Consider the following 25,127-nt stretch of genomic DNA (forward strand, 5'->3'; position numbering starts at 1 on the left):
CGCGGACACGTTCATATACACAAGAGTTCCAAGTATTTCCGATGCTCTGGTATTACGAATGCAAATTCCGTCTGTTTTGAACGTCTTAAATTGAAAGGGCGGTCACAAATTGGTCCATTTCACTCCTTGTCCACAATCACACAGCACCTGAGGTAACAAGCACATCTCGAGCCCCATTGTGCTCTCCATTGTTTATGCCAACTCAGTGCCTCGCTCTTTGCTACTGTGTAAAACTCTTGTCGTCCAACTGCAAAACACTGGGACACAGCAAGTTTCCGCGTCCCCATTGCACTGATCGTACTACGAAACGCTCCCCAAACTTGGCAATCACCCATGCAGATGACTTTTCCGACTTTACACGACGCTCACGCTAGTGACAGCCTTATTTATAGTTCGACGTCGCGCCAAAGCGAATGAGCACATTTCGCCTACTGCTTAGGCCGCTCTTCTAGTGTGGCTGCTCTGTGTCTGCAGGCAGCGAGGGGCTGCAAGCTTCCTGTGTTCGCACCTATATCACCTGTGCTTCCTTGTCAGAGACAGACTATCGCAAAACATACAACTCACTCCATGAATTGATTGCTACGGCATCTGTTATCAGCAGTCACAACCAGCAACACCAGTAGCAGCCGACTGCACGCAAAGAATGGCAACGTGCAGTGGGATTTACGTGAAATCGGCGCAATTGTGGATGCTAATCGTTCGCTTGTATCTGCCTACACACCTCTGCCGGTTGGGAATTATTCCACTTGCATGGCAAGGTGCGCATGTAGGTGTGTTAAAAATTCTGGAGGCGCTGGGTATCGATCCCAGTACCTCTCGCACACTAAGCGAGCGCTCTACCATCTGAGCTACGCCCACCCCCCCGATAACTAGTAGTGCTACATACAGTCATATCAACGTCACAGACCCTTGCACTCCCATTATTCCGCAGACAAACACTACTCTCTATGTATCAGTGAGGGTGTCTTTCAGGTTTCGTGCATTCTGTATCGAATCGTAGTTGGCCACAATGAAAGTAGCACGCATAATGTCGAAAATAGAGTTCAGACACCGCTCTGAGTAAGACGAACGTGTTGTCCACCTCTAGACTTCAATGACGTTAAGCCGTGATACCTAAGACAGATCTGCACTCGATGACACCACGATAACAGCCGGTCCCCACACTTACATCTTGCTCTCCTTATGACAGTATACATCATATCAGTCTGTGACGCTGGTTTTGCAACTTTTTGCGTGCGTTTATGTTCGCCCCGACCAACACTTACCATGCACTGACCACAAAACATGGAGGAGCCGGGGCTTGAACCTGAGACCGTCCACACGCTAAGCGAACGATCTGCCAACTGAGCTACAGCTACACACACGACCAAGCCTGGCTATTCTCCATTCTTTGCGACTCTGATGTGCAAGGACACGATGGTTGGTTGGTTTGTAGCGGCGAAGGTACCAGAATACAAAGGTGCGGACACGTTCATATACACAAGAGTTCCAAGTAGTTTCGATGCTCTGGTATTACGAATGCAAATTCCGTCTGTTTTGAACGTCTTAAATTGAAAGGGCGGTCACAAATTGGTCCATTTCACTCCTTGTCCACAATCACACAGCACCTGAGGTAACAAGCATATCTCGAGCCCCATTGTGCTCTCCATTGTTCATGCCAACTCAGTGCCTCGCTCTTTGCTACTGTGTAAAACTCTTGTCGTCCAACTGCAAAACACTGGGACACAACAAGTTTCCGCGTCCCCATTGCACTGATCGTACTACGAAACGCTCCCCAAACTTGGCAATCACCCATGCAGATGACTTTTCCGACTTTACACGACGCTCACGCAACGCTCACGCTAGTGACAGCCTTATTTATAGTTCGACGTCGCGCCAAAGCGAATGAGCACATTTCGCCTACTGCTTAGGCCGCTCTTCTAGTGTGGCTGCTCTGTGTCTGCAGGCAGCGAGGGGCTGCAAGCTTCCTGTGTTCGCACCTATATCACCTGTGCTTCCTTGTCAGAGACAGACTATCGCAAAACATACAACTCACTCCATGAATTGATTGCTACGGCATCTGTTATCAGCAGTCACAACCAGCAACACCAGTAGCAGCCGACAGCACGCAAAGAATGGCAACGTGCAGTGGGATTTACGTGAAATCGGCGCAATTGTGGATGCTAATCGTCGGCTTGTATCTGCCTACACACCTCTGCCGGTTGGGAATTATTCCACTTGCATGGCAAGGTGCGCATGTAGGTGTGTTAAAAATTCTGGAGGCGCTGGGTATCGATCCCAGTACCTCTCGCACACTAAGCGAGCGCTCTACCATCTGAGCTACGCCCACCCACCCCGATAACTAGTAGTGCTACATACAGTCATATCAACGTCACAGACCCTTGAACTCCCATTATTCCGCAGACAAACACTACTCTCTATGTATCAGTCAGGGTGTCTTTCAGGTTTCGTGCATTCTGTATCGAATCGTAGTTGGCCACAATGAAAGTGGCACGCATAACGTCGAAAATAGAGTTCAGACACCGCTCTGAGTAAGACGAACGTGTTGTCCACCTCTAGACTTCATTGACGTTAAGCCGTGATACCTAAGACAGATCTGCACTCGATAACACCACGATAACAGCCGGTCCCCACACTTACATCTTGCTCTCCTTATGACAGTATACATCATATCAGTCTGTGACGCTGGTTTTGCAACTTCTTGCGTGCGTTTATGTTCGCCGCGACAAACACTTACCATGCACTGACCACAAAACTTGGAGAAGCCGGGGCTTGAACCCGAGACCGTTCACACGCTAAGCGAACGATCTGCCAACTGAGCTACAGCTACACACACAACCAAGCCTGGCTGTTCTCCATTCTTTGCGACTCTGATGTGCACGGACATGATGGTTGGTTGGTTTGTAGCGGCGAAGGTACCAGAATACAAAGGCGCGGACACGTTCATATACACAAGAGTTCCAAGTATTTCCGATGCTCTGGTATTACGAATGCAAATTCCGTCTGTTTTGAACGTCTTAAATTGAAAGGGCGGTCACAAATTGGTCCATTTCACTCCTTGTCCACAATCACACAGCACCTGAGGTAACAAGCACATCTCGAGCCCCATTGTGCTCTCCATTGTTCATGCCAACTCAGTGCCTCGCTCTTTGCTACTGTGTAAAACTCTTGTCGTCCAACTGCAAAACACTGGGACACAGCAAGTTTCCGCGTCCCCATTGCACTGATCGTACTACGAAACGCTCCCCAAACTTGGCAATCACCCATGCAGATGACTTTTCCGACTTTACACGACGCTCACGCTAGTGACAGCCTTATTTATAGTTCGACGTCGCGCCAAAGCGAATGAGCACATTTCGCCTACTGCTTAGGCCGCTCTTCTAGTGTGGCTGCTCTGTGTCTGCAGGCAGCGAGGGGCTGCAAGCTTCCTGTGTTCGCACCTATATCACCTGTGCTTCCTTGTCAGAGACAGACTATCGCAAAACATACAACTCACTCCATGAATTGATTGCTACGGCATCTGTTATCAGCAGTCACAACCAGCAACACCAGTAGCAGCCGACTGCACGCAAAGAATGGCAACGTGCAGTGGGATTTACGTGAAATCGGCGCAATTGTGGATGCTAATCGTTCGCTTGTATCTGCCTACACACCTCTGCCGGTTGGGAATTATTCCACTTGCATGGCAAGGTGCGCATGTAGGTGTGTTAAAAATTCTGGAGGCGCTGGGTATCGATCCCAGTACCTCTCGCACACTAAGCGAGCGCTCTACCATCTGAGCTACGCCCACCCACCCCGATAACTAGTAGTGCTACATACAGTCATATCAACGTCACAGACCCTTGCACTCCCATTATTCCGCAGACAAACAATACTCTCTATGTATCAGTCAGGGTGTCTTTCAGGTTTCGTGCATTCTGTATCGAATCGTAGTTGGCCACAATGAAAGTGGCACGCATAACGTCGAAAATAGAGTTCAGACACCGCTCTGAGTAAGACGAACGTGTTGTCCACCTCTAGACTTCATTGACGTTAAGCCGTGATACCTAAGACAGATCTGCACTCGATAACACCACGATAACAGCCGGTCCCCACACTTACATCTTGCTCTCCTTATGACAGTATACATCATATCAGTCTGTGACGCTGGTTTTGCAACTTCTTGCGTGCGTTTATGTTCGCCGCGACAAACACTTACCATGCACTGACCACAAAACTTGGAGAAGCCGGGGCTTGAACCCGAGACCGTTCACACGCTAAGCGAACGATCTGCCAACTGAGCTACAGCTACACACACGACCAAGCCTGGCTGTTCTCCATTCTTTGCGACTCTGATGTGCACGGACATGATGGTTGGTTGGTTTGTAGCGGCGAAGGTACCAGAATACAAAGGCGCGGACACGTTCATATACACAAGAGTTCCAAGTATTTCCGATGCTCTGGTATTACGAATGCAAATTCCGTCTGTTTTGAACGTCTTAAATTGAAAGGGCGGTCACAAATTGGTCCATTTCACTCCTTGTCCACAATCACACAGCACCTGAGGTAACAAGCACATCTCGAGCCCCATTGTGCTCTCCATTGTTTATGCCAACTCAGTGCCTCGCTCTTTGCTACTGTGTAAAACTCTTGTCGTCCAACTGCAAAACACTGGGACACAGCAAGTTTCCGCGTCCCCATTGCACTGATCGTACTACGAAACGCTCCCCAAACTTGGCAGTCACCCATGCAGATGACTTTTCCGACTTTACACGACGCTCACGCTAGTGACAGCCTTATTTATAGTTCGACGTCGCGCCAAAGCGAATGAGCACATTTCGCCTACTGCTTAGGCCGCTCTTCTAGTGTGGCTGCTCTGTGTCTGCAGGCAGCGAGGGGCTGCAAGCTTCCTGTGTTCGCACCTATATCACCTGTGCTTCCTTGTCAGAGACAGACTATCGCAAAACATACAACTCACTCCATGAATTGATTGCTACGGCATCTGTTATCAGCAGTCACAACCAGCAACACCAGTAGCAGCCGACTGCACGCAAAGAATGGCAACGTGCAGTGGGATTTACGTGAAATCGGCGCAATTGTGGATGCTAATCGTTCGCTTGTATCTGCCTACACACCTCTGCCGGTTGGGAATTATTCCACTTGCATGGCAAGGTGCGCATGTAGGTGTGTTAAAAATTCTGGAGGCGCTGGGTATCGATCCCAGTACCTCTCGCACACTAAGCGAGCGCTCTACCATCTGAGCTACGCCCACCCCCCCGATAACTAGTAGTGCTACATACAGTCATATCAACGTCACAGACCCTTGCACTCCCATTATTCCGCAGACAAACACTACTCTCTATGTATCAGTGAGGGTGTCTTTCAGGTTTCGTGCATTCTGTATCGAATCGTAGTTGGCCACAATGAAAGTAGCACGCATAACGTCGAAAATAGAGTTCAGACACCGCTCTGAGTAAGATGAACGTGTTGTCCACCTCTAGACTTCAATGACGTTAAGCCGTGATACCTAAGACAGATCTGCACTCGATGACACCACGATAACAGCCGGTCCCCACACTTACATCTTGCTCTCCTTATGACAGTATACATCATATCAGTCTGTGACGCTGGTTTTGCAACTTCTTGCGTGCGTTTATGTTCGCCCCGACCAACACTTACCATGCACTGACCACAAAACATGGAGGAGCCGGGGCTTGAACCTGAGACCGTCCACACGCTAAGCGAACGATCTGCCAACTGAGCTACAGCTACACACACGACCAAGCCTGGCTATTCTCCATTCTTTGCGACTCTGATGTGCAAGGACACGATGGTTGGTTGGTTTGTAGCGGCGAAGGTACCAGAATACAAAGGCGCGGACACGTTCATATACACAAGAGTTCCAAGTAGTTTCGATGCTCTGGTATTACGAATGCAAATTCCGTCTGTTTTGAACGTCTTAAATTGAAAGGGCGGTCACAAATTGGTCCATTTCACTCCTTGTCCACAATCACACAGCATCTGAGGTAACAAGCACATCTCGAGCCCCATTGTGCTCTCCATTGTTCATGCCAACTCAGTGCCTCGCTCTTTGCTACTGTGTAAAACTCTTGTCGTCCAACTGCAAAACACTGGGACACAGCAAGTTTCCGCGTCCCCATTGCACTGATCGTACTACGAAACGCTCCCCAAACTTGGCAATCACCCATGCAGATGACTTTTCCGACTTTACACGACGCTCACGCAACGCTCACGCTAGTGACAGCCTTATTTATAGTTCGACGTCGCGCCAAAGCGAATGAGCACATTTCGCCTACTGCTTAGGCCGCTCTTCTAGTGTGGCTGCTCTGTGTCTGCAGGCAGCGAGGGGCTGCAAGCTTCCTGTGTTCGCACCTATATCACCTGTGCTTCCTTGTCAGAGACAGACTATCGCAAAACATACAACTCACTCCATGAATTGATTGCTACGGCATCTGTTATCAGCAGTCACAACCAGCAACACCAGTAGCAGCCGACAGCACGCAAAGAATGGCAACGTGCAGTGGGATTTACGTGAAATCGGCGCAATTGTGGATGCTAATCGTTCGCTTGTATCTGCCTACACACCTCTGCCGGTTGGGAATTATTCCACTTGCATGGCAAGGTGCGCATGTAGGTGTGTTAAAAATTCTGGAGGCGCTGGGTATCGATCCCAGTACCTCTCGCACACTAAGCGAGCGCTCTACCATCTGAGCTACGCCCACCCACCCCGATAACTAGTAGTGCTACATACAGTCATATCAACGTCACAGACCCTTGAACTCCCATTATTCCGCAGACAAACACTACTCTCTATGTATCAGTCAGGGTGTCTTTCAGGTTTCGTGCATTCTGTATCGAATCGTAGTTGGCCACAATGAAAGTGGCACGCATAACGTCGAAAATAGAGTTCAGACACCGCTCTGAGTAAGACGAACGTGTTGTCCACCTCTAGACTTCATTGACGTTAAGCCGTGATACCTAAGACAGATCTGCACTCGATAACACCACGATAACAGCCGGTCCCCACACTTACATCTTGCTCTCCTTATGACAGTATACATCATATCAGTCTGTGACGCTGGTTTTGGAACTTCTTGCGTGCGTTTATGTTCGCCGCGACAAACACTTACCATGCACTGACCACAAAACTTGGAGAAGCCGGGGCTTGAACCCGAGACCGTTCACACGCTAAGCGAACGATCTGCCAACTGAGCTACAGCTACACACACGACCAAGCCTGGCTGTTCTCCATTCTTTGCGACTCTGATGTGCACGGACATGATGGTTGGTTGGTTTGTAGCGGCGAAGGTACCAGAATACAAAGGCGCGGACACGTTCATATACACAAGAGTTCCAAGTATTTCCGATGCTCTGGTATTACGAATGCAAATTCCGTCTGTTTTGAACGTCTTAAATTGAAAGGGCGGTCACAAATTGGTCCATTTCACTCCTTGTCCACAATCACACAGCACCTGAGGTAACAAGCACATCTCGAGCCCCATTGTGCTCTCCATTGTTTATGCCAACTCAGTGCCTCGCTCTTTGCTACTGTGTAAAACTCTTGTCGTCCAACTGCAAAACACTGGGACACAGCAAGTTTCCGCGTCCCCATAGCACTGATCGTACTACGAAACGCTCCCCAAACTTGGCAATCACCCATGCAGATGACTTTTCCGACTTTACACGACGCTCACGCTAGTGACAGCCTTATTTATAGTTCGACGTCGCGCCAAAGCGAATGAGCACATTTCGCCTACTGCTTAGGCCGCTCTTCTAGTGTGGCTGCTCTGTGTCTGCAGGCAGCGAGGGGCTGCAAGCTTCCTGTGTTCGCACCTATATCACCTGTGCTTCCTTGTCAGAGACAGACTATCGCAAAACATACAACTCACTCCTTGAATTGATTGCTACGGCATCTGTTATCAGCAGTCACAACCAGCAACACCAGTAGCAGCCGACTGCACGCAAAGAATGGCAACGTGCAGTGGGATTTACGTGAAATCGGCGCAATTGTGGATGCTAATCGTTCGCTTGTATCTGCCTACACACCTCTGCCGGTTGGGAATTATTCCACTTGCATGGCAAGGTGCGCATGTAGGTGTGTTAAAAATTCTGGAGGCGCTGGGTATCGATCCCAGTACCTCTCGCACACTAAGCGAGCGCTCTACCATCTGAGCTACGCCCACCCCCCCGATAACTAGTAGTGCTACATACAGTCATATCAACGTCACAGACCCTTGCACTCCCATTATTCCGCAGACAAACACTACTCTCTATGTATCAGTGAGGGTGTCTTTCAGGTTTCGTGCATTCTGTATCGAATCGTAGTTGGCCACAATGAAAGTAGCACGCATAACGTCGAAAATAGAGTTCAGACACCGCTCTGAGTAAGATGAACGTGTTGTCCACCTCTAGACTTCAATGACGTTAAGCCGTGATACCTAAGACAGATCTGCACTCGATAACACCACGATAACAGCCGGTCCCCACACTTACATCTTGCTCTCCTTATGACAGTATACATCATATCAGTCTGTGACGCTGGTTTTGCAACTTCTTGCGTGCGTTTATGTTCGCCCCGACCAACACTTACCATGCACTGACCACAAAACATGGAGGAGCCGGGGCTTGAACCTGAGACCGTCCACACGCTAAGCGAACGATCTGCCAACTGAGCTACAGCTACACACACGACCAAGCCTGGCTATTCTCCATTCTTTGCGACTCTGATGTGCAAGGACACGATGGTTGGTTGGTTTGTAGCGGCGAAGGTACCAGAATACAAAGGCGCGGACACGTTCATATACACAAGAGTTCCAAGTAGTTTCGATGCTCTGGTATTACGAATGCAAATTCCGTCTGTTTTGAACGTCTTAAATTGAAAGGGCGGTCACAAATTGGTCCATTTCACTCCTTGTCCACAATCACACAGCATCTGAGGTAACAAGCACATCTCGAGCCCCATTGTGCTCTCCATTGTTCATGCCAACTCAGTGCCTCGCTCTTTGCTACTGTGTAAAACTCTTGTCGTCCAACTGCAAAACACTGGGACACAGCAAGTTTCCGCGTCCCCATTGCACTGATCGTACTACGAAACGCTCCCCAAACTTGGCAATCACCCATGCAGATGACTTTTCCGACTTTACACGACGCTCACGCTAGTGACAGCCTTATTTATAGTTCGACGTCGCGCCAAAGCGAATGAGCACATTTCGCCTACTGCTTAGGCCGCTCTTCTAGTGTGGCTGCTCTGTGTCTGCAGGCAGCGAGGGGCTGCAAGCTTCCTGTGTTCGCACCTATATCACCTGTGCTTCCTTGTCAGAGACAGACTATCGCAAAACATACAACTCACTCCATGAATTGATTGCTACGGCATCTGTTATCAGCAGTCACAACCAGCAACACCAGTAGCAGCCGACTGCACGCAAAGAATGGCAACGTGCAGTGGGATTTACGTGAAATCGGCGCAATTGTGGATGCTAATCGTTCGCTTGTATCTGCCTACACACCTCTGCCGGTTGGGAATTATTCCACTTGCATGGCAAGGTGCGCATGTAGGTGTGTTAAAAATTCTGGAGGCGCTGGGTATCGATCCCAGTACCTCTCGCACACTAAGCGAGCGCTCTACCATCTGAGCTACGCCCACCCACCCCGATAACTAGTAGTGCTACATACAGTCATATCAACGTCACAGACCCTTGCACTCCCATTATTCCGCAGACAAACACTACTCTCTATGTATCAGTCAGGGTGTCTTTCAGGTTTCGTGCATTCTGTATCGAATCGTAGTTGGCCACAATGAAAGTGGCACGCATAACGTCGAAAATAGAGTTCAGACACCGCTCTGAGTAAGACGAACGTGTTGTCCACCTCTAGACTTCATTGACGTTAAGCCGTGATACCTAAGACAGATCTGCACTCGATAACACCACGATAACAGCCGGTCCCCACACTTACATCTTGCTCTCCTTATGACAGTATACATCATATCAGTCTGTGACGCTGGTTTTGCAACTTCTTGCGTGCGTTTATGTTCGCCGCGACAAACACTTACCATGCACTGACCACAAAACTTGGAGAAGCCGGGGCTTGAACCCGAGACCGTTCACACGCTAAGCGAACGATCTGCCAACTGAGCTACAGCTACACACACGACCAAGCCTGGCTGTTCTCCATTCTTTGCGACTCTGATGTGCACGGACATGATGGTTGGTTGGTTTGTAGCGGCGAAGGTACCAGAATACAAAGGCGCGGACACGTTCATATACACAAGAGTTCCAAGTATTTCCGATGCTCTGGTATTACGAATGCAAATTCCGTCTGTTTTGAACGTCTTAAATTGAAAGGGCGGTCACAAATTGGTCCATTTCACTCCTTGTCCACAATCACACAGCACCTGAGGTAACAAGCACATCTCGAGCCCCATTGTGCTCTCCATTGTTTATGCCAACTCAGTGCCTCGCTCTTTGCTACTGTGTAAAACTCTTGTCGTCCAACTGCAAAACACTGGGACACAGCAAGTTTCCGCGTCCCCATTGCACTGATCGTACTACGAAACGCTCCCCAAACTTGGCAGTCACCCATGCAGATGACTTTTCCGACTTTACACGACGCTCACGCTAGTGACAGCCTTATTTATAGTTCGACGTCGCGCCAAAGCGAATGAGCACATTTCGCCTACTGCTTAGGCCGCTCTTCTAGTGTGGCTGCTCTGTGTCTGCAGGCAGCGAGGGGCTGCAAGCTTCCTGTGTTCGCACCTATATCACCTGTGCTTCCTTGTCAGAGACAGACTATCGCAAAACATACAACTCACTCCATGAATTGATTGCTACGGCATCTGTTATCAGCAGTCACAACCAGCAACACCAGTAGCAGCCGACTGCACGCAAAGAATGGCAACGTGCAGTGGGATTTACGTGAAATCGGCGCAATTGTGGATGCTAATCGTTCGCTTGTATCTGCCTACACACCTCTGCCGGTTGGGAATTATTCCACTTGCATGGCAAGGTGCGCATGTAGGTGTGGTAAAAATTCTGGAGGCGCTGGGTATCGATCCCAGTACCTCTCGCACACTAAGCGAGCGCTCTACCATCTGAGCTACGCCCACCCCCCCGATAACTAGTAGTGCTACATACAGTCATATCAACGTCACAGACCCTTGCACTCCCATTATTCCGCAGCAAACACTACTCTCTATGTATCAGTGAGGGTGTCTTTCAGGTTTCGTGCATTCTGTATCGAATCGTAGTTGGCCACAATGAAAGTAGCACGCATAACGTCGAAAATAGAGTTCAGACACCGCTCTGAGTAAGATGAACGTGTTGTCCACCTCTAGACTTCAATGACGTTAAGCCGTGATACCTAAGACAGATCTGCACTCGATGACACCACGATAACAGCCGGTCCCCACACTTACATCTTGCTCTCCTTATGACAGTATACATCATATCAGTCTGTGACGCTGGTTTTGCAACTTCTTGCGTGCGTTTATGTTCGCCCCGACCAACACTTACCATGCACTGACCACAAAACATGGAGGAGCCGGGGCTTGAACCTGAGACCGTCCACACGCTAAGCGAACGATCTGCCAACTGAGCTACAGCTACACACACGACCAAGCCTGGCTATTCTCCATTCTTTGCGACTCTGATGTGCAAGGACACGATGGTTGGTTGGTTTGTAGCGGCGAAGGTACCAGAATACAAAGGCGCGGACACGTTCATATACACAAGAGTTCCAAGTAGTTTCGATGCTCTGGTATTACGAATGCAAATTCCGTCTGTTTTGAACGTCTTAAATTGAAAGGGCGGTCACAAATTGGTCCATTTCACTCCTTGTCCACAATCACACAGCATCTGAGGTAACAAGCACATCTCGAGCCCCATTGTGCTCTCCATTGTTCATGCCAACTCAGTGCCTCGCTCTTTGCTACTGTGTAAAACTCTTGTCGTCCAACTGCAAAACACTGGGACACAGCAAGTTTCCGCGTCCCCATTGCACTGATCGTACTACGAAACGCTCCCCAAACTTGGCAATCACCCATGCAGATGACTTTTCCGACTTTACACGACGCTCACGCAACGCTCACGCTAGTGACAGCCTTATTTATAGTTCGACGTCGCGCCAAAGCGAATGAGCACATTTCGCCTACTGCTTAGGCCGCTCTTCTAGTGTGGCTGCTCTGTGTCTGCAGGCAGCGAGGGGCTGCAAGCTTCCTGTGTTCGCACCTATATCACCTGTGCTTCCTTGTCAGAGACAGACTATCGCAAAACATACAACTCACTCCATGAATTGATTGCTACGGCATCTGTTATCAGCAGTCACAACCAGCAACACCAGTAGCAGCCGACTGCACGCAAAGAATGGCAACGTGCAGTGGGATTTACGTGAAATCGGCGCAATTGTGGATGCTAATCGTTCGCTTGTATCTGCCTACACACCTCTGCCGGTTGGGAATTATTCCACTTGCATGGCAAGGTGCGCATGTAGGTGTGTTAAAAATTCTGGAGGCGCTGGGTATCGATCCCAGTACCTCTCGCACACTAAGCGAGCGCTCTACCATCTGAGCTACGCCCACCCACCCCGATAACTAGTAGTGCTACATACAGTCATATCAACGTCACAGACCCTTGCACTCCCATTATTCCGCAGACAAACACTACTCTCTATGTATCAGTGAGGGTGTCTTTCAGGTTTCGTGCATTCTGTATCGAATCGTAGTTGGCCACAATGAAAGTGGCACGCATAACGTCGAAAATAGAGTTCAGACACCGCTCTGAGTAAGACGAACGTGTTGTCCACCTCTAGACTTCATTGACGTTAAGCCGTGATACCTAAGACAGATCTGCACTCGATAACACCACGATAACAGCCGGTCCCCACACTTACATCTTGCTCTCCTTATGACAGTATACATCATATCAGTCTGTGACGCTGGTTTTGCAACTTCTTGCGTGCGTTTATGTTCGCCGCGACAAACACTTACCATGCACTGACCACAAAACATGGAGAAGCCGGGGCTTGAACCCGAGACCGTTCACACGCTAAGCGAACGATCTGCCAACTGAGCTACAGCTACACACACGACCAAGCCTGGCTGTTCTCCATTCTTTGCGACTCTGATGTGCACGGACATGATGGTTGGTTGGTTTGTAGCGGCGAAGGTACCAGAATACAAAGGCGCGGACACGTTCATATACACAAGAGTTCCAAGTATTTCCGATGCTCTGGTATTACGAATGCAAATTCCGTCTGTTTTGAACGTCTTAAATTGAAAGGGCGGTCACAAATTGGTCCATTTCACTCCTTGTCCACAATCACACAGCACCTGAGGTAACAAGCATATCTCGAGCCCCATTGTGCTCTCCATTGTTCATGCCAACTCAGTGCCTCGCTCTTTGCTACTGTGTAAAACTCTTGTCGTCCAACTGCAAAACACTGGGACACAGCAAGTTTCCGCGTCCCCATTGCACTGATCGTACTACGAAACGCTCCCCAAACTTGGCAATCACCCATGCAGATGACTTTTCCGACTTTACACGACGCTCACGCTAGTGACAGCCTTATTTATAGTTCGACGTCGCGCCAAAGCGAATGAGCACATTTCGCCTACTGCTTAGGCCGCTCTTCTAGTGTGGCTGCTCTGTGTCTGCAGGCAGCGAGGGGCTGCAAGCTTCCTGTGTTCGCACCTATATCACCTGTGCTTCCTTGTCAGAGACAGACTATCGCAAAACATACAACTCACTCCATGAATTGATTGCTACGGCATCTGTTATCAGCAGTCACAACCAGCAACACCAGTAGCAGCCGACTGCACGCAAAGAATGGCAACGTGCAGTGGGATTTACGTGAAATCGGCGCAATTGTGGATGCTAATCGTTCGCTTGTATCTGCCTACACACCTCTGCCGGTTGGGAATTATTCCACTTGCATGGCAAGGTGCGCATGTAGGTGTGTTAAAAATTCTGGAGGCGCTGGGTATCGATCCCAGTACCTCTCGCACACTAAGCGAGCGCTCTACCATCTGAGCTACGCCCACCCACCCCGATAACTAGTAGTGCTACATACAGTCATATCAACGTCACAGACCCTTGCACTCCCATTATTCCGCAGACAAACACTACTCTCTATGTATCAGTGAGGGTGTCTTTCAGGTTTCGTGCATTCTGTATCGAATCGTAGTTGGCCACAATGAAAGTGGCACGCATAACGTCGAAAATAGAGTTCAGACACCGCTCTGAGTAAGACGAACGTGTTGTCCACCTCTAGACTTCATTGACGTTAAGCCGTGATACCTAAGACAGATCTGCACTCGATAACACCACGATAACAGCCGGTCCCCACACTTACATCTTGCTCTCCTTATGACAGTATACATCATATCAGTCTGTGACGCTGGTTTTGCAACTTCTTGCGTGCGTTTATGTTCGCCGCGACAAACACTTACCATGCACTGACCACAAAACATGGAGAAGCCGGGGCTTGAACCCGAGACCGTTCACACGCTAAGCGAACGATCTGCCAACTGAGCTACAGCTACACACACGACCAAGCCTGGCTGTTCTCCATTCTTTGCGACTCTGATGTGCACGGACATGATGGTTGGTTGGTTTGTAGCGGCGAAGGTACCAGAATACAAAGGCGCGGACACGTTCATATACACAAGAGTTCCAAGTATTTCCGATGCTCTGGTATTACGAATGCAAATTCCGTCTGTTTTGAACGTCTTAAATTGAAAGGGCGGTCACAAATTGGTCCATTTCACTCCTTGTCCACAATCACACAGCACCTGAGGTAACAAGCACATCTCGAGCCCCATTGTGCTCTCCATTGTTCATGCCAACTCAGTGCCTCGCTCTTTGCTACTGTGTAAAACTCTTGTCGTCCAACTGCAAAACACTGGGACACAGCAAGTTTCCGCGTCCCCATTGCACTGATCGTACTACGAAACGCTCCCCAAACTTGGCAATCAGCCATGCAGATGACTTTTCCGACTTTACACGACGCTCACGCTAGTGACAGCCTTATTTATAGTTCGACGTCGCGCCAAAGCGAATGAGCACATTTCGCCTACTGCTTAGGCCGCTCTTCTAGTGTGGCTGCTCTGTGTCTGCAGGCAGCGAGGGGCTGCAAGCTTCCTGTGTTCGCACCTATATCACCTGTGCTTCCTTGTCAGAGACAGACTATCGCAAAACATACAACTCACTCCATGAATTGATTGCTACGGCATCTGTTATCAGCAGTCACAACCAGCAACACCAGTAGCAGCCGACTGCACGCAAAGAATGGCAACGTGCAGTGGGATTTACGTGAAATCGGCGCAATTGTGGATGCTAATCGTTCGCTTGTATCTGCCTACACACCTCTGCCGGTTGGGAATTATTCCACTTGCATGGCAAGGTGCGCATGTAGGTGTGTTAAAAATTCTGGAGGCGCTGGGTATCGATCCCAGTACCTCTCGCACACTAAGCGAGCGCTCTACCATCTGAGCTACGCCCACCCCCCCGATAACTAGTAGTGCTACATACAGTCATATCAACGTCACAGACCCTTGCACTCCCATTATTCCGCAGACAAACACTACTCTCTATGTATCAGTGAGGGTGTCTTTCAGATTTCGTGCATTCTGTATCGAATCGTAGTTGGCCACAATGAAAGTAGCACGCATAACGTCGAAAATAGAGTTCAGACACCGCTCTGAGTAAGATGAACGTGTTGTCCACCTCTAGACTTCAATGACGTTAAGCCGTGATACCTAAGACAGATCTGCACTCGATGACACCACGATAACAGCCGGTCCCCACACTTACATCTTGCTCTCCTTATGACAGTATACATCATATCAGTCTGTGACGCTGGTTTTGCAACTTCTTGCGTGCGTTTATGTTCGCCCCGACCAACACTTACCATGCACTGACCACAAAACATGGAGGAGCCGGGGCTTGAACCTGAGACCGTCCACACGCTAAGCGAACGATCTGCCAACTGAGCTACAGCTACACACACGACCAAGCCTGGCTATTCTCCATTCTTTGCGACTCTGATGTGCAAGGACACGATGGTTGGTTGGTTTGTAGCGGCGAAGGTACCAGAATACAAAGGTGCGGACACGTTCATATACACAAGAGTTCCAAGTAGTTTCGATGCTCTGGTATTACGAATGCAAATTCCGTCTGTTTTGAACGTCTTGAATTGAAAGGGCGGTCACAAATTGGTCCATTTCACTCCTTGTCCACAATCACACAGCACCTGAGGTAACAAGCATATCTCGAGCCCCATTGTGCTCTCCATTGTTCATGCCAACTCAGTGCCTCGCTCTTTGCTACTGTGTAAAACTCTTGTCGTCCAACTGCAGAACACTGGGACACAACAAGTTTCCGCGTCCCCATTGCACTGATCGTACTACGAAACGCTCCCCAAACTTGGCAATCACCCATGCAGATGACTTTTCCGACTTTACACGACGCTCACGCAACGCTCACGCTAGTGACAGCCTTATTTATAGTTCGACGTCGCGCCAAAGCGAATGAGCACATTTCGCCTACTGCTTAGGCCGCTCTTCTAGTGTGGCTGCTCTGTGTCTGCAGGCAGCGAGGGGCTGCAAGCTTCCTGTGTTCGCACCTATATCACCTGTGCTTCCTTGTCAGAGACAGACTATCGCAAAACATACAACTCACTCCATGAATTGATTGCTACGGCATCTGTTATCAGCAGTCACAACCAGCAACACCAGTAGCAGCCGACTGCACGCAAAGAATGGCAACGTGCAGTGGGATTTACGTGAAATCGGCGCAATTGTGGATGCTAATCGTTCGCTTGTATCTGCCTACACACCTCTGCCGGTTGGGAATTATTCCACTTGCATGGCAAGGTGCGCATGTAGGTGTGTTAAAAATTCTGGAGGCGCTGGGTATCGATCCCAGTACCTCTCGCACACTAAGCGAGCGCTCTACCATCTGAGCTACGCCCACCCACCCCGATAACTAGTAGTGCTACATACAGTCATATCAACGTCACAGACCCTTGCACTCCCATTATTCCGCAGACAAACACTACTCTCTATGTATCAGTGAGGGTGTCTTTCAGGTTTCGTGCATTCTGTATCGAATCGTAGTTGGTCACAATGAAAGTGGCACGCATAACGTCGAAAATAGAGTTCAGACACCGCTCTGAGTAAGACGAACGTGTTGTCCACCTCTAGACTTCATTGACGTTAAGCCGTGATACCTAAGACAGATCTGCACTCGATAACACCACGATAACAGCCGGTCCCCACACTTACATCTTGCTCTCCTTATGACAGTATACATCATATCAGTCTGTGACGCTGGTTTTGCAACTTCTTGCGTGCGTTTATGTTCGCCGCGACAAACACTTACCATGCACTGACCACAAAACATGGAGAAGCCGGGGCTTGAACCCGAGACCGTTCACACGCTAAGCGAACGATCTGCCAACTGAGCTACAGCTACACACACGACCAAGCCTGGCTGTTCTCCATTCTTTGCGACTCTGATGTGCACGGACATGATGGTTGGTTGGTTTGTAGCGGCGAAGGTACCAGAATACAAAGGCGCGGACACGTTCATATACACAAGAGTTCCAAGTATTTCCGATGCTCTGGTATTACGAATGCAAATTCCGTCTGTTTTGAACGTCTTAAATTGAAAGGGCGGTCACAAATTGGTCCATTTCACTCCTTGTCCACAATCACACAGCACCTGAGGTAACAAGCACATCTCGAGCCCCATTGTGCTCTCCATTGTTCATGCCAACTCAGTGCCTCGCTCTTTGCTACTGTGTAAAACTCTTGTCGTCCAACTGCAAAACACTGGGACACAGCAAGTTTCCGCGTCCCCATTGCACTGATCGTACTACGAAACGCTCCCCAAACTTGGCAATCACCCATGCAGATGACTTTTCCGACTTTACACGACGCTCACGCTAGTGACAGCCTTATTTATAGTTCGACGTCGCGCCAAAGCGAATGAGCACATTTCGCCTACTGCTTAGGCCGCTCTTCTAGTGTGGCTGCTCTGTGTCTGCAGGCAGCGAGGGGCTGCAAGCTTCCTGTGTTCGCACCTATATCACCTGTGCTTCCTTGTCAGAGACTGACTATCGCAAAACATACAACTCACTCCATGATTTGATTGCTACGGCATCTGTTATCAGCAGTCACAACCAGCAACACCAGTAGCAGCCGACTGCACGCAAAGAATGGCAACGTGCAGTGGGATTTACGTGAAATCGGCGCAATTGTGGATGCTAATCGTTCGCTTGTATCTGCCTACACACCTCTGCCGGTTGGGAATTATTCCACTTGCATGGCAAGGTGCGCATGTAGGTGTGTTAAAAATTCTGGAGGCGCTGGGTATCGATCCCAGTACCTCTCGCACACTAAGCGAGCGCTCTACCATCTGAGCTACGCCCACCCACCCCGACAACTAGTAGTGCTACATACAGTCATATCAACGTCACAGACCCTTGCACTCCCATTATTCCGCAGACAAACACTACTCTCTATGTATCAGTGAGGGTGTCTTTCAGGTTTCGTGCATTCTGTATCGAATCGTAGTTGGCCACAATGAAAGTGGCACGCATAACGTCGAAAATAGAGTTCAGACACCGCTCTGAGTAAGACGAACGTGTTGTCCACCTCTAGACTTCATTGACGTTAAGCCGTGATACCTAAGACAGATCTGCACTCGATAACACCACGATAACAGCCGGTCCCCACACTTACATCTTGCTCTCCTTATGACAGTATACATCATATCAGTCTGTGACGCTGGTTTTGCAACTTCTTGCGTGCGTTTATGTTCGCCGCGACAAACACTTACCATGCACTGACCACAAAACATGGAGAAGCCGGGGCTTGAACCCGAGACCGTTCACACGCTAAGCGAACGATCTGCCAACTGAGCTACAGCTACACACACGACCAAGCCTGGCTGTTCTCCATTCTTTGCGACTCTGATGTGCACGGACATGATGGTTGGTTGGTTTGTAGCGGCGAAGGTACCAGAATACAAAGGCGCGGACACGTTCATATACACAAGAGTTCCAAGTATTTCCGATGCTCTGGTATTACGAATGCAAATTCCGTCTGTTTTGAACGTCTTAAATTGAAAGGGCGGTCACAAATTGGTCCATTTCACTCCTTGTCCACAATCACACAGCACCTGAGGTAACAAGCACATCTCGAGCCCCATTGTGCTCTCCATTGTTCATGCCAACTCAGTGCCTCGCTCTTTGCTACTGTGTAAAACTCTTGTCGTCCAACTGCAAAACACTGGGACACAGCAAGTTTCCGCGTCCCCATTGCACTGATCGTACTACGAAACGCTCCCCAAACTTGGCAATCAGCCATGCAGATGACTTTTCCGACTTTACACGACGCTCACGCTAGTGACAGCCTTATTTATAGTTCGACGTCGCGCCAAAGCGAATGAGCACATTTCGCCTACTGCTTAGGCCGCTCTTCTAGTGTGGCTGCTCTGTGTCTGCAGGCAGCGAGGGGCTGCAAGCTTCCTGTGTTCGCACCTATATCACCTGTGCTTCCTTGTCAGAGACAGACTATCGCAAAACATACAACTCACTCCATGAATTGATTGCTACGGCATCTGTTATCAGCAGTCACAACCAGCAACACCAGTAGCAGCCGACTGCACGCAAAGAATGGCAACGTGCAGTGGGATTTACGTGAAATCGGCGCAATTGTGGATGCTAATCGTTCGCTTGTATCTGCCTACACACCTCTGCCGGTTGGGAATTATTCCACTTGCATGGCAAGGTGCGCATGTAGGTGTGTTAAAAATTCTGGAGGCGCTGGGTATCGATCCCAGTACCTCTCGCACACTAAGCGAGCGCTCTACCATCTGAGCTACGCCCACCCCCCCGATAACTAGTAGTGCTACATACAGTCATATCAACGTCACAGACCCTTGCACTCCCATTATTCCGCAGACAAACACTACTCTCTATGTATCAGTGAGGGTGTCTTTCAGATTTCGTGCATTCTGTATCGAATCGTAGTTGGCCACAATGAAAGTAGCACGCATAACGTCGAAAATAGAGTTCAGACACCGCTCTGAGTAAGACGAACGTGTTGTCCACCTCTAGACTTCAATGACGTTAAGCCGTGATACCTAAGACAGATCTGCACTCGATGACACCACGATAACAGCCGGTCCCCACACTTACATCTTGCTCTCCTTATGACAGTATACATCATATCAGTCTGTGACGCTGGTTTTGCAACTTCTTGCGTGCGTTTATGTTCGCCCCGACCAACACTTACCATGCACTGACCACAAAACATGGAGGAGCCGGGGCTTGAACCTGAGACCGTCCACACGCTAAGCGAACGATCTGCCAACTGAGCTACAGCTACACACACGACCAAGCCTGGCTATTCTCCATTCTTTGCGACTCTGATGTGCAAGGACACGATGGTTGGTTGGTTTGTAGCGGCGAAGGTACCAGAATACAAAGGCGCGGACACGTTCATATACACAAGAGTTCCAAGTAGTTTCGATGCTCTGGTATTACGAATGCAAATTCCGTCTGTTTTGAACGTCTTAAATTGAAAGGGCGGTCACAAATTGGTCCATTTCACTCCTTGTCCACAATCACACAGCATCTGAGGTAACAAGCACATCTCGAGCCCCATTGTGCTCTCCATTGTTCATGCCAACTCAGTGCCTCGCTCTTTGCTACTGTGTAAAACTCTTGTCGTCCAACTGCAAAACACTGGGACACAGCAAGTTTCCGCGTCCCCATTGCACTGATCGTACTACGAAACGCTCCCCAAACTTGGCAATCACCCATGCAGATGACTTTTCCGACTTTACACGACGCTCACGCAACGCTCACGCTAGTGACAGCCTTATTTATAGTTCGACGTCGCGCCAAAGCGAATGAGCACATTTCGCCTACTGCTTAGGCCGCTCTTCTAGTGTGGCTGCTCTGTGTCTGCAGGCAGCGAGGGGCTGCAAGCTTCCTGTGTTCGCACCTATATCACCTGTGCTTCCTTGTCAGAGACAGACTATCGCAAAACATACAACTCACTCCATGAATTGATTGCTACGGCATCTGTTATCAGCAGTCACAACCAGCAACACCAGTAGCAGCCGACTGCACGCAAAGAATGGCAACGTGCAGTGGGATTTACGTGAAATCGGCGCAATTGTGGATGCTAATCGTTCGCTTGTATCTGCCTACACACCTCTGCCGGTTGGGAATTATTCCACTTGCATGGCAAGGTGCGCATGTAGGTGTGTTAAAAATTCTGGAGGCGCTGGGTATCGATCCCAGTACCTCTCGCACACTAAGCGAGCGCTCTACCATCTGAGCTACGCCCACCCACCCCGATAACTAGTAGTGCTACATACAGTCATATCAACGTCACAGACCCTTGCACTCCCATTATTCCGCAGACAAACACTACTCTCTATGTATCAGTGAGGGTGTCTTTCAGGTTTCGTGCATTCTGTATCGAATCGTAGTTGGCCACAATGAAAGTGGCACGCATAACGTCGAAAATAGAGTTCAGACACCGCTCTGAGTAAGACGAACGTGTTGTCCACCTCTAGACTTCATTGACGTTAAGCCGTGATACCTAAGACAGATCTGCACTCGATAACACCACGATAACAGCCGGTCCCCACACTTACATCTTGCTCTCCTTATGACAGTATACATCATATCAGTCTGTGACGCTGGTTTTGCAACTTCTTGCGTGCGTTTATGTTCGCCGCGACCAACACTTACCATGCACTGACCACAAAACATGGAGAAGCCGGGGCTTGAACCCGAGACCGTTCACACGCTAAGCGAACGATCTGCCAACTGAGCTACAGCTACACACACGACCAAGCCTGGCTGTTCTCCATTCTTTGCGACTCTGATGTGCACGGACACGATGGTTGGTTGGTTTGTAGCGGCGAAGGTACCAGAATACAAAGGCGCGGACACGTTCATATACACAAGAGTTCCAAGTATTTCCGATGCTCTGGTATTACGAATGCAAATTCCGTCTGTTTTGAACGTCTTAAATTGAAAGGGCGGTCACAAATTGGTCCATTTCACTCCTTGTCCACAATCACACAGCACCTGAGGTAACAAGCACATCTCGAGCCCCATTGTGCTCTCCATTGTTCATGCCAACTCAGTGCCTCGCTCTTTGCTACTGTGTAAAACTCTTGTCGTCCAACTGCAAAACACTGGGACACAGCAAGTTTCCGCGTCCCCATTGCACTGATCGTACTACGAAACGCTCCCCAAACTTGGCAATCACCCATGCAGATGACTTTTCCGACTTTACACGACGCTCACGCTAGTGACAGCCTTATTTATAGTTCGACGTCGCGCCAAAGCGAATGAGCACATTTCGCCTACTGCTTAGGCCGCTCTTCTTGTGTGGCTGCTCTGTGTCTGCAGGCAGCGAGGGGCTGCAAGCTTCCTGTGTTCGCACCTATATCACCTGTGCTTCCTTGTCAGAGACAGACTATCGCAAAACATACAACTCACTCCATGAATTGATTGCTACGGCATCTGTTATCAGCAGTCACAACCAGCAACACCAGTAGCAGCCGACTGCACGCAAAGAATGGCAACGTGCAGTGGGATTTACGTGAAATCGGCGCAATTGTGGATGCTAATCGTTCGCTTGTATCTGCCTACACACCTCTGCCGGTTGGGAATTATTCCACTTGCATGGCAAGGTGCGCATGTAGGTGTGTTAAAAATTCTGGAGGCGCTGGGTATCGATCCCAGTACCTCTCGCACACTAAGCGAGCGCTCTACCATCTGAGCTACGCCCACCCACCCCGATAACTAGTAGTGCTACATACAGTCATATCAACGTCACAGACCCTTGCACTCCCATTATTCCGCAGACAAACACTACTCTCTATGTATCAGTCAGGGTGTCTTTCAGGTTTCGTGCATTCTGTATCGAATCGTAGTTGGCCACAATGAAAGTGGCACGCATAACGTCGAAAATAGAGTTCAGACACCGCTCTGAGTAAGACGAACGTGTTGTCCACCTCTAGACTTCATTGACGTTAAGCCGTGATACCTAAGACAGATCTGCACTCGATAACACCACGATAACAGCCGGTCCCCACACTTACATCTTGCTCTCCTTATGACAGTATACATCATATCAGTCTGTGACGCTGGTTTTGCAACTTCTTGCGTGCGTTTATGTTCGCCGCGACAAACACTTACCATGCACTGACCACAAAACATGGAGAAGCCGGGGCTTGAACCGGAGACCGTTCACACGCTAAGCGAACGATCTGCCAACTGAGCTACAGCTACACACACGACCAAGCCTGGCTGTTCTCCATTCTTTGCGACTCTGATGTGCACGGACATGATGGTTGGTTGGTTTGTAGCGGCGAAGGTACCAGAATACAAAGGCGCGGACACGTTCATATACACAAGAGTTCCAAGTATTTCCGATGCTCTGGTATTACGAATGCAAATTCCGTCTGTTTTGAACGTCTTAAATTGAAAGGGCGGTCACAAATTGGTCCATTTCACTCCTTGTCCACAATCACACAGCACCTGAGGTAACAAGCACATCTCGAGCCCCATTGTGCTCTCCATTGTTCATGCCAACTCAGTGCCTCGCTCTTTGCTACTGTGTAAAACTCTTGTCGTCCAACTGCAAAACACTGGGACACAGCAAGTTTCCGCGTCTCCATTGCACTGATCGTACTACGAAACGCTCCCCAAACTTGGCAATCACCCATGCAGATGACTTTTCCGACTTTACACGACGCTCACGCAACGCTCACGCTAGTGACAGCCTTATTTATAGTTCGACGTCGCGCCAAAGCGAATGAGCACATTTCGCCTACTGCTTAGGCCGCTCTTCTAGTGTGGCTGTTCTGTGTCTGCAGGCAGCGAGGGGCTGCAAGCTTCCTGTGTTCGCACCTATATCACCTGTGCTTCCTTGTCAGAGACAGACTATCGCATAACATACAACTCACTCCATGAATTGATTGCTACGGCATCTGTTATCAGCAGTCACAACCAGCAACACCAGTAGCAGCCGACTGCACGCAAAGAATGGCAAGGTGCAGTGGGATTTACGTGAAATCGGCGCAATTGTGGATGCTAATCGTTCGCTTGTATCTGCCTACACACCTCTGCCGGTTGGGAATTATTCCACTTGCATGGCAAGGTGCGCATGTAGGTGTGTTAAAAATTCTGGAGGCGCTGGGTATCGATCCCAGTACCTCTCGCACACTAAGCGAGCGCTCTACCATCTGAGCTACGCCCACCCACCCCGATAACTAGTAGTGCTACATACAGTCATATCAACGTCACAGACCCTTGCACTCCCATTATTCCGCAGACAAACACTACTCTCTATGTATCAGTCAGGGTGTCTTTCAGGTTTCGTGCATTCTGTATCGAATCGTAGTTGGCCACAATGAAAGTGGCACGCATAACGTCGAAAATAGAGTTCAGACACCGCTCTGAGTAAGACGAACGTGTTGTCCACCTCTAGACTTCATTGACGTTAAGCCGTGATACCTAAGACAGATCTGCACTCGATAACACCACGATAACAGCCGGTCCCCACACTTACATCTTGCTCTCCTTATGACAGTATACATCATATCAGTCTGTGACGCTGGTTTTGCAACTTCTTGCGTGCGTTTATGTTCGCCGCGACAAACACTTACCATGCACTGACCACAAAACATGGAGAAGCCGGGGCTTGAACCGGAGACCGTTCACACGCTAAGCGAACGATCTGCCAACTGAGCTACAGCTACACACACGACCAAGCCTGGCTGTTCTCCATTCTTTGCGACTCTGATGTGCACGGACATGATGGTTGGTTGGTTTGTAGCGGCGAAGGTACCAGAATACAAAGGCGCGGACACGTTCATATACACAAGAGTTCCAAGTATTTCCGATGCTCTGGTATTACGAATGCAAATTCCGTCTGTTTTGAACGTCTTAAATTGAAAGGGCGGTCACAAATTGGTCCATTTCACTCCTTGTCCACAATCACACAGCACCTGAGGTAACAAGCACATCTCGAGCCCCATTGTGCTCTCCATTGTTCATGCCAACTCAGTGCCTCGCTCTTTGCTACTGTGTAA

The 25,127-nt window shown here is 49.2% G+C and overlaps 17 non-coding genes across 17 annotated transcripts; all 17 read right to left on the reverse strand.

Moving 5' to 3' along the window:
• Nucleotides 1-785: 785 nt before the first annotated feature.
• Trnat-agu (transfer RNA threonine (anticodon AGU)) lies at nt 786-859 on the reverse strand. Its single transcript has one exon. It is a non-coding gene; the product is annotated as a tRNA-Thr (tRNA).
• Nucleotides 860-2,256: 1,397 nt separating this feature from the next.
• Nucleotides 2,257-2,330, reverse strand: Trnat-agu (transfer RNA threonine (anticodon AGU)). Its single transcript has one exon. It is a non-coding gene; the product is annotated as a tRNA-Thr (tRNA).
• Nucleotides 2,331-3,717: 1,387 nt separating this feature from the next.
• Nucleotides 3,718-3,791, reverse strand: Trnat-agu (transfer RNA threonine (anticodon AGU)). The gene has a single exon. It is a non-coding gene; the product is annotated as a tRNA-Thr (tRNA).
• A 1,387-nt stretch (nt 3,792-5,178) lies between these two features.
• On the reverse strand, nt 5,179-5,252 carry Trnat-agu (transfer RNA threonine (anticodon AGU)). The gene has a single exon. It is a non-coding gene; the product is annotated as a tRNA-Thr (tRNA).
• Nucleotides 5,253-6,649: 1,397 nt separating this feature from the next.
• On the reverse strand, nt 6,650-6,723 carry Trnat-agu (transfer RNA threonine (anticodon AGU)). The gene has a single exon. It is a non-coding gene; the product is annotated as a tRNA-Thr (tRNA).
• A 1,387-nt stretch (nt 6,724-8,110) lies between these two features.
• Trnat-agu (transfer RNA threonine (anticodon AGU)) lies at nt 8,111-8,184 on the reverse strand. The gene has a single exon. It is a non-coding gene; the product is annotated as a tRNA-Thr (tRNA).
• Nucleotides 8,185-9,570: 1,386 nt separating this feature from the next.
• Trnat-agu (transfer RNA threonine (anticodon AGU)) lies at nt 9,571-9,644 on the reverse strand. Its single transcript has one exon. It is a non-coding gene; the product is annotated as a tRNA-Thr (tRNA).
• Nucleotides 9,645-11,031: 1,387 nt separating this feature from the next.
• Trnat-agu (transfer RNA threonine (anticodon AGU)) lies at nt 11,032-11,105 on the reverse strand. Its single transcript has one exon. It is a non-coding gene; the product is annotated as a tRNA-Thr (tRNA).
• A 1,396-nt stretch (nt 11,106-12,501) lies between these two features.
• On the reverse strand, nt 12,502-12,575 carry Trnat-agu (transfer RNA threonine (anticodon AGU)). The gene has a single exon. It is a non-coding gene; the product is annotated as a tRNA-Thr (tRNA).
• Nucleotides 12,576-13,962: 1,387 nt separating this feature from the next.
• Nucleotides 13,963-14,036, reverse strand: Trnat-agu (transfer RNA threonine (anticodon AGU)). The gene has a single exon. It is a non-coding gene; the product is annotated as a tRNA-Thr (tRNA).
• Nucleotides 14,037-15,423: 1,387 nt separating this feature from the next.
• Trnat-agu (transfer RNA threonine (anticodon AGU)) lies at nt 15,424-15,497 on the reverse strand. Its single transcript has one exon. It is a non-coding gene; the product is annotated as a tRNA-Thr (tRNA).
• Nucleotides 15,498-16,894: 1,397 nt separating this feature from the next.
• On the reverse strand, nt 16,895-16,968 carry Trnat-agu (transfer RNA threonine (anticodon AGU)). The gene has a single exon. It is a non-coding gene; the product is annotated as a tRNA-Thr (tRNA).
• A 1,387-nt stretch (nt 16,969-18,355) lies between these two features.
• On the reverse strand, nt 18,356-18,429 carry Trnat-agu (transfer RNA threonine (anticodon AGU)). The gene has a single exon. It is a non-coding gene; the product is annotated as a tRNA-Thr (tRNA).
• A 1,387-nt stretch (nt 18,430-19,816) lies between these two features.
• On the reverse strand, nt 19,817-19,890 carry Trnat-agu (transfer RNA threonine (anticodon AGU)). Its single transcript has one exon. It is a non-coding gene; the product is annotated as a tRNA-Thr (tRNA).
• Nucleotides 19,891-21,287: 1,397 nt separating this feature from the next.
• Nucleotides 21,288-21,361, reverse strand: Trnat-agu (transfer RNA threonine (anticodon AGU)). The gene has a single exon. It is a non-coding gene; the product is annotated as a tRNA-Thr (tRNA).
• Nucleotides 21,362-22,748: 1,387 nt separating this feature from the next.
• On the reverse strand, nt 22,749-22,822 carry Trnat-agu (transfer RNA threonine (anticodon AGU)). The gene has a single exon. It is a non-coding gene; the product is annotated as a tRNA-Thr (tRNA).
• Nucleotides 22,823-24,220: 1,398 nt separating this feature from the next.
• On the reverse strand, nt 24,221-24,294 carry Trnat-agu (transfer RNA threonine (anticodon AGU)). The gene has a single exon. It is a non-coding gene; the product is annotated as a tRNA-Thr (tRNA).
• Between the last annotated feature and the right edge of the window lie 833 nt (nt 24,295-25,127).

This window comes from Schistocerca gregaria, unplaced genomic scaffold (genome assembly GCF_023897955.1).
Source record: "Schistocerca gregaria isolate iqSchGreg1 unplaced genomic scaffold, iqSchGreg1.2 ptg000180l, whole genome shotgun sequence".
NCBI classification, from domain to species: domain Eukaryota; kingdom Metazoa; phylum Arthropoda; class Insecta; order Orthoptera; family Acrididae; genus Schistocerca; species Schistocerca gregaria.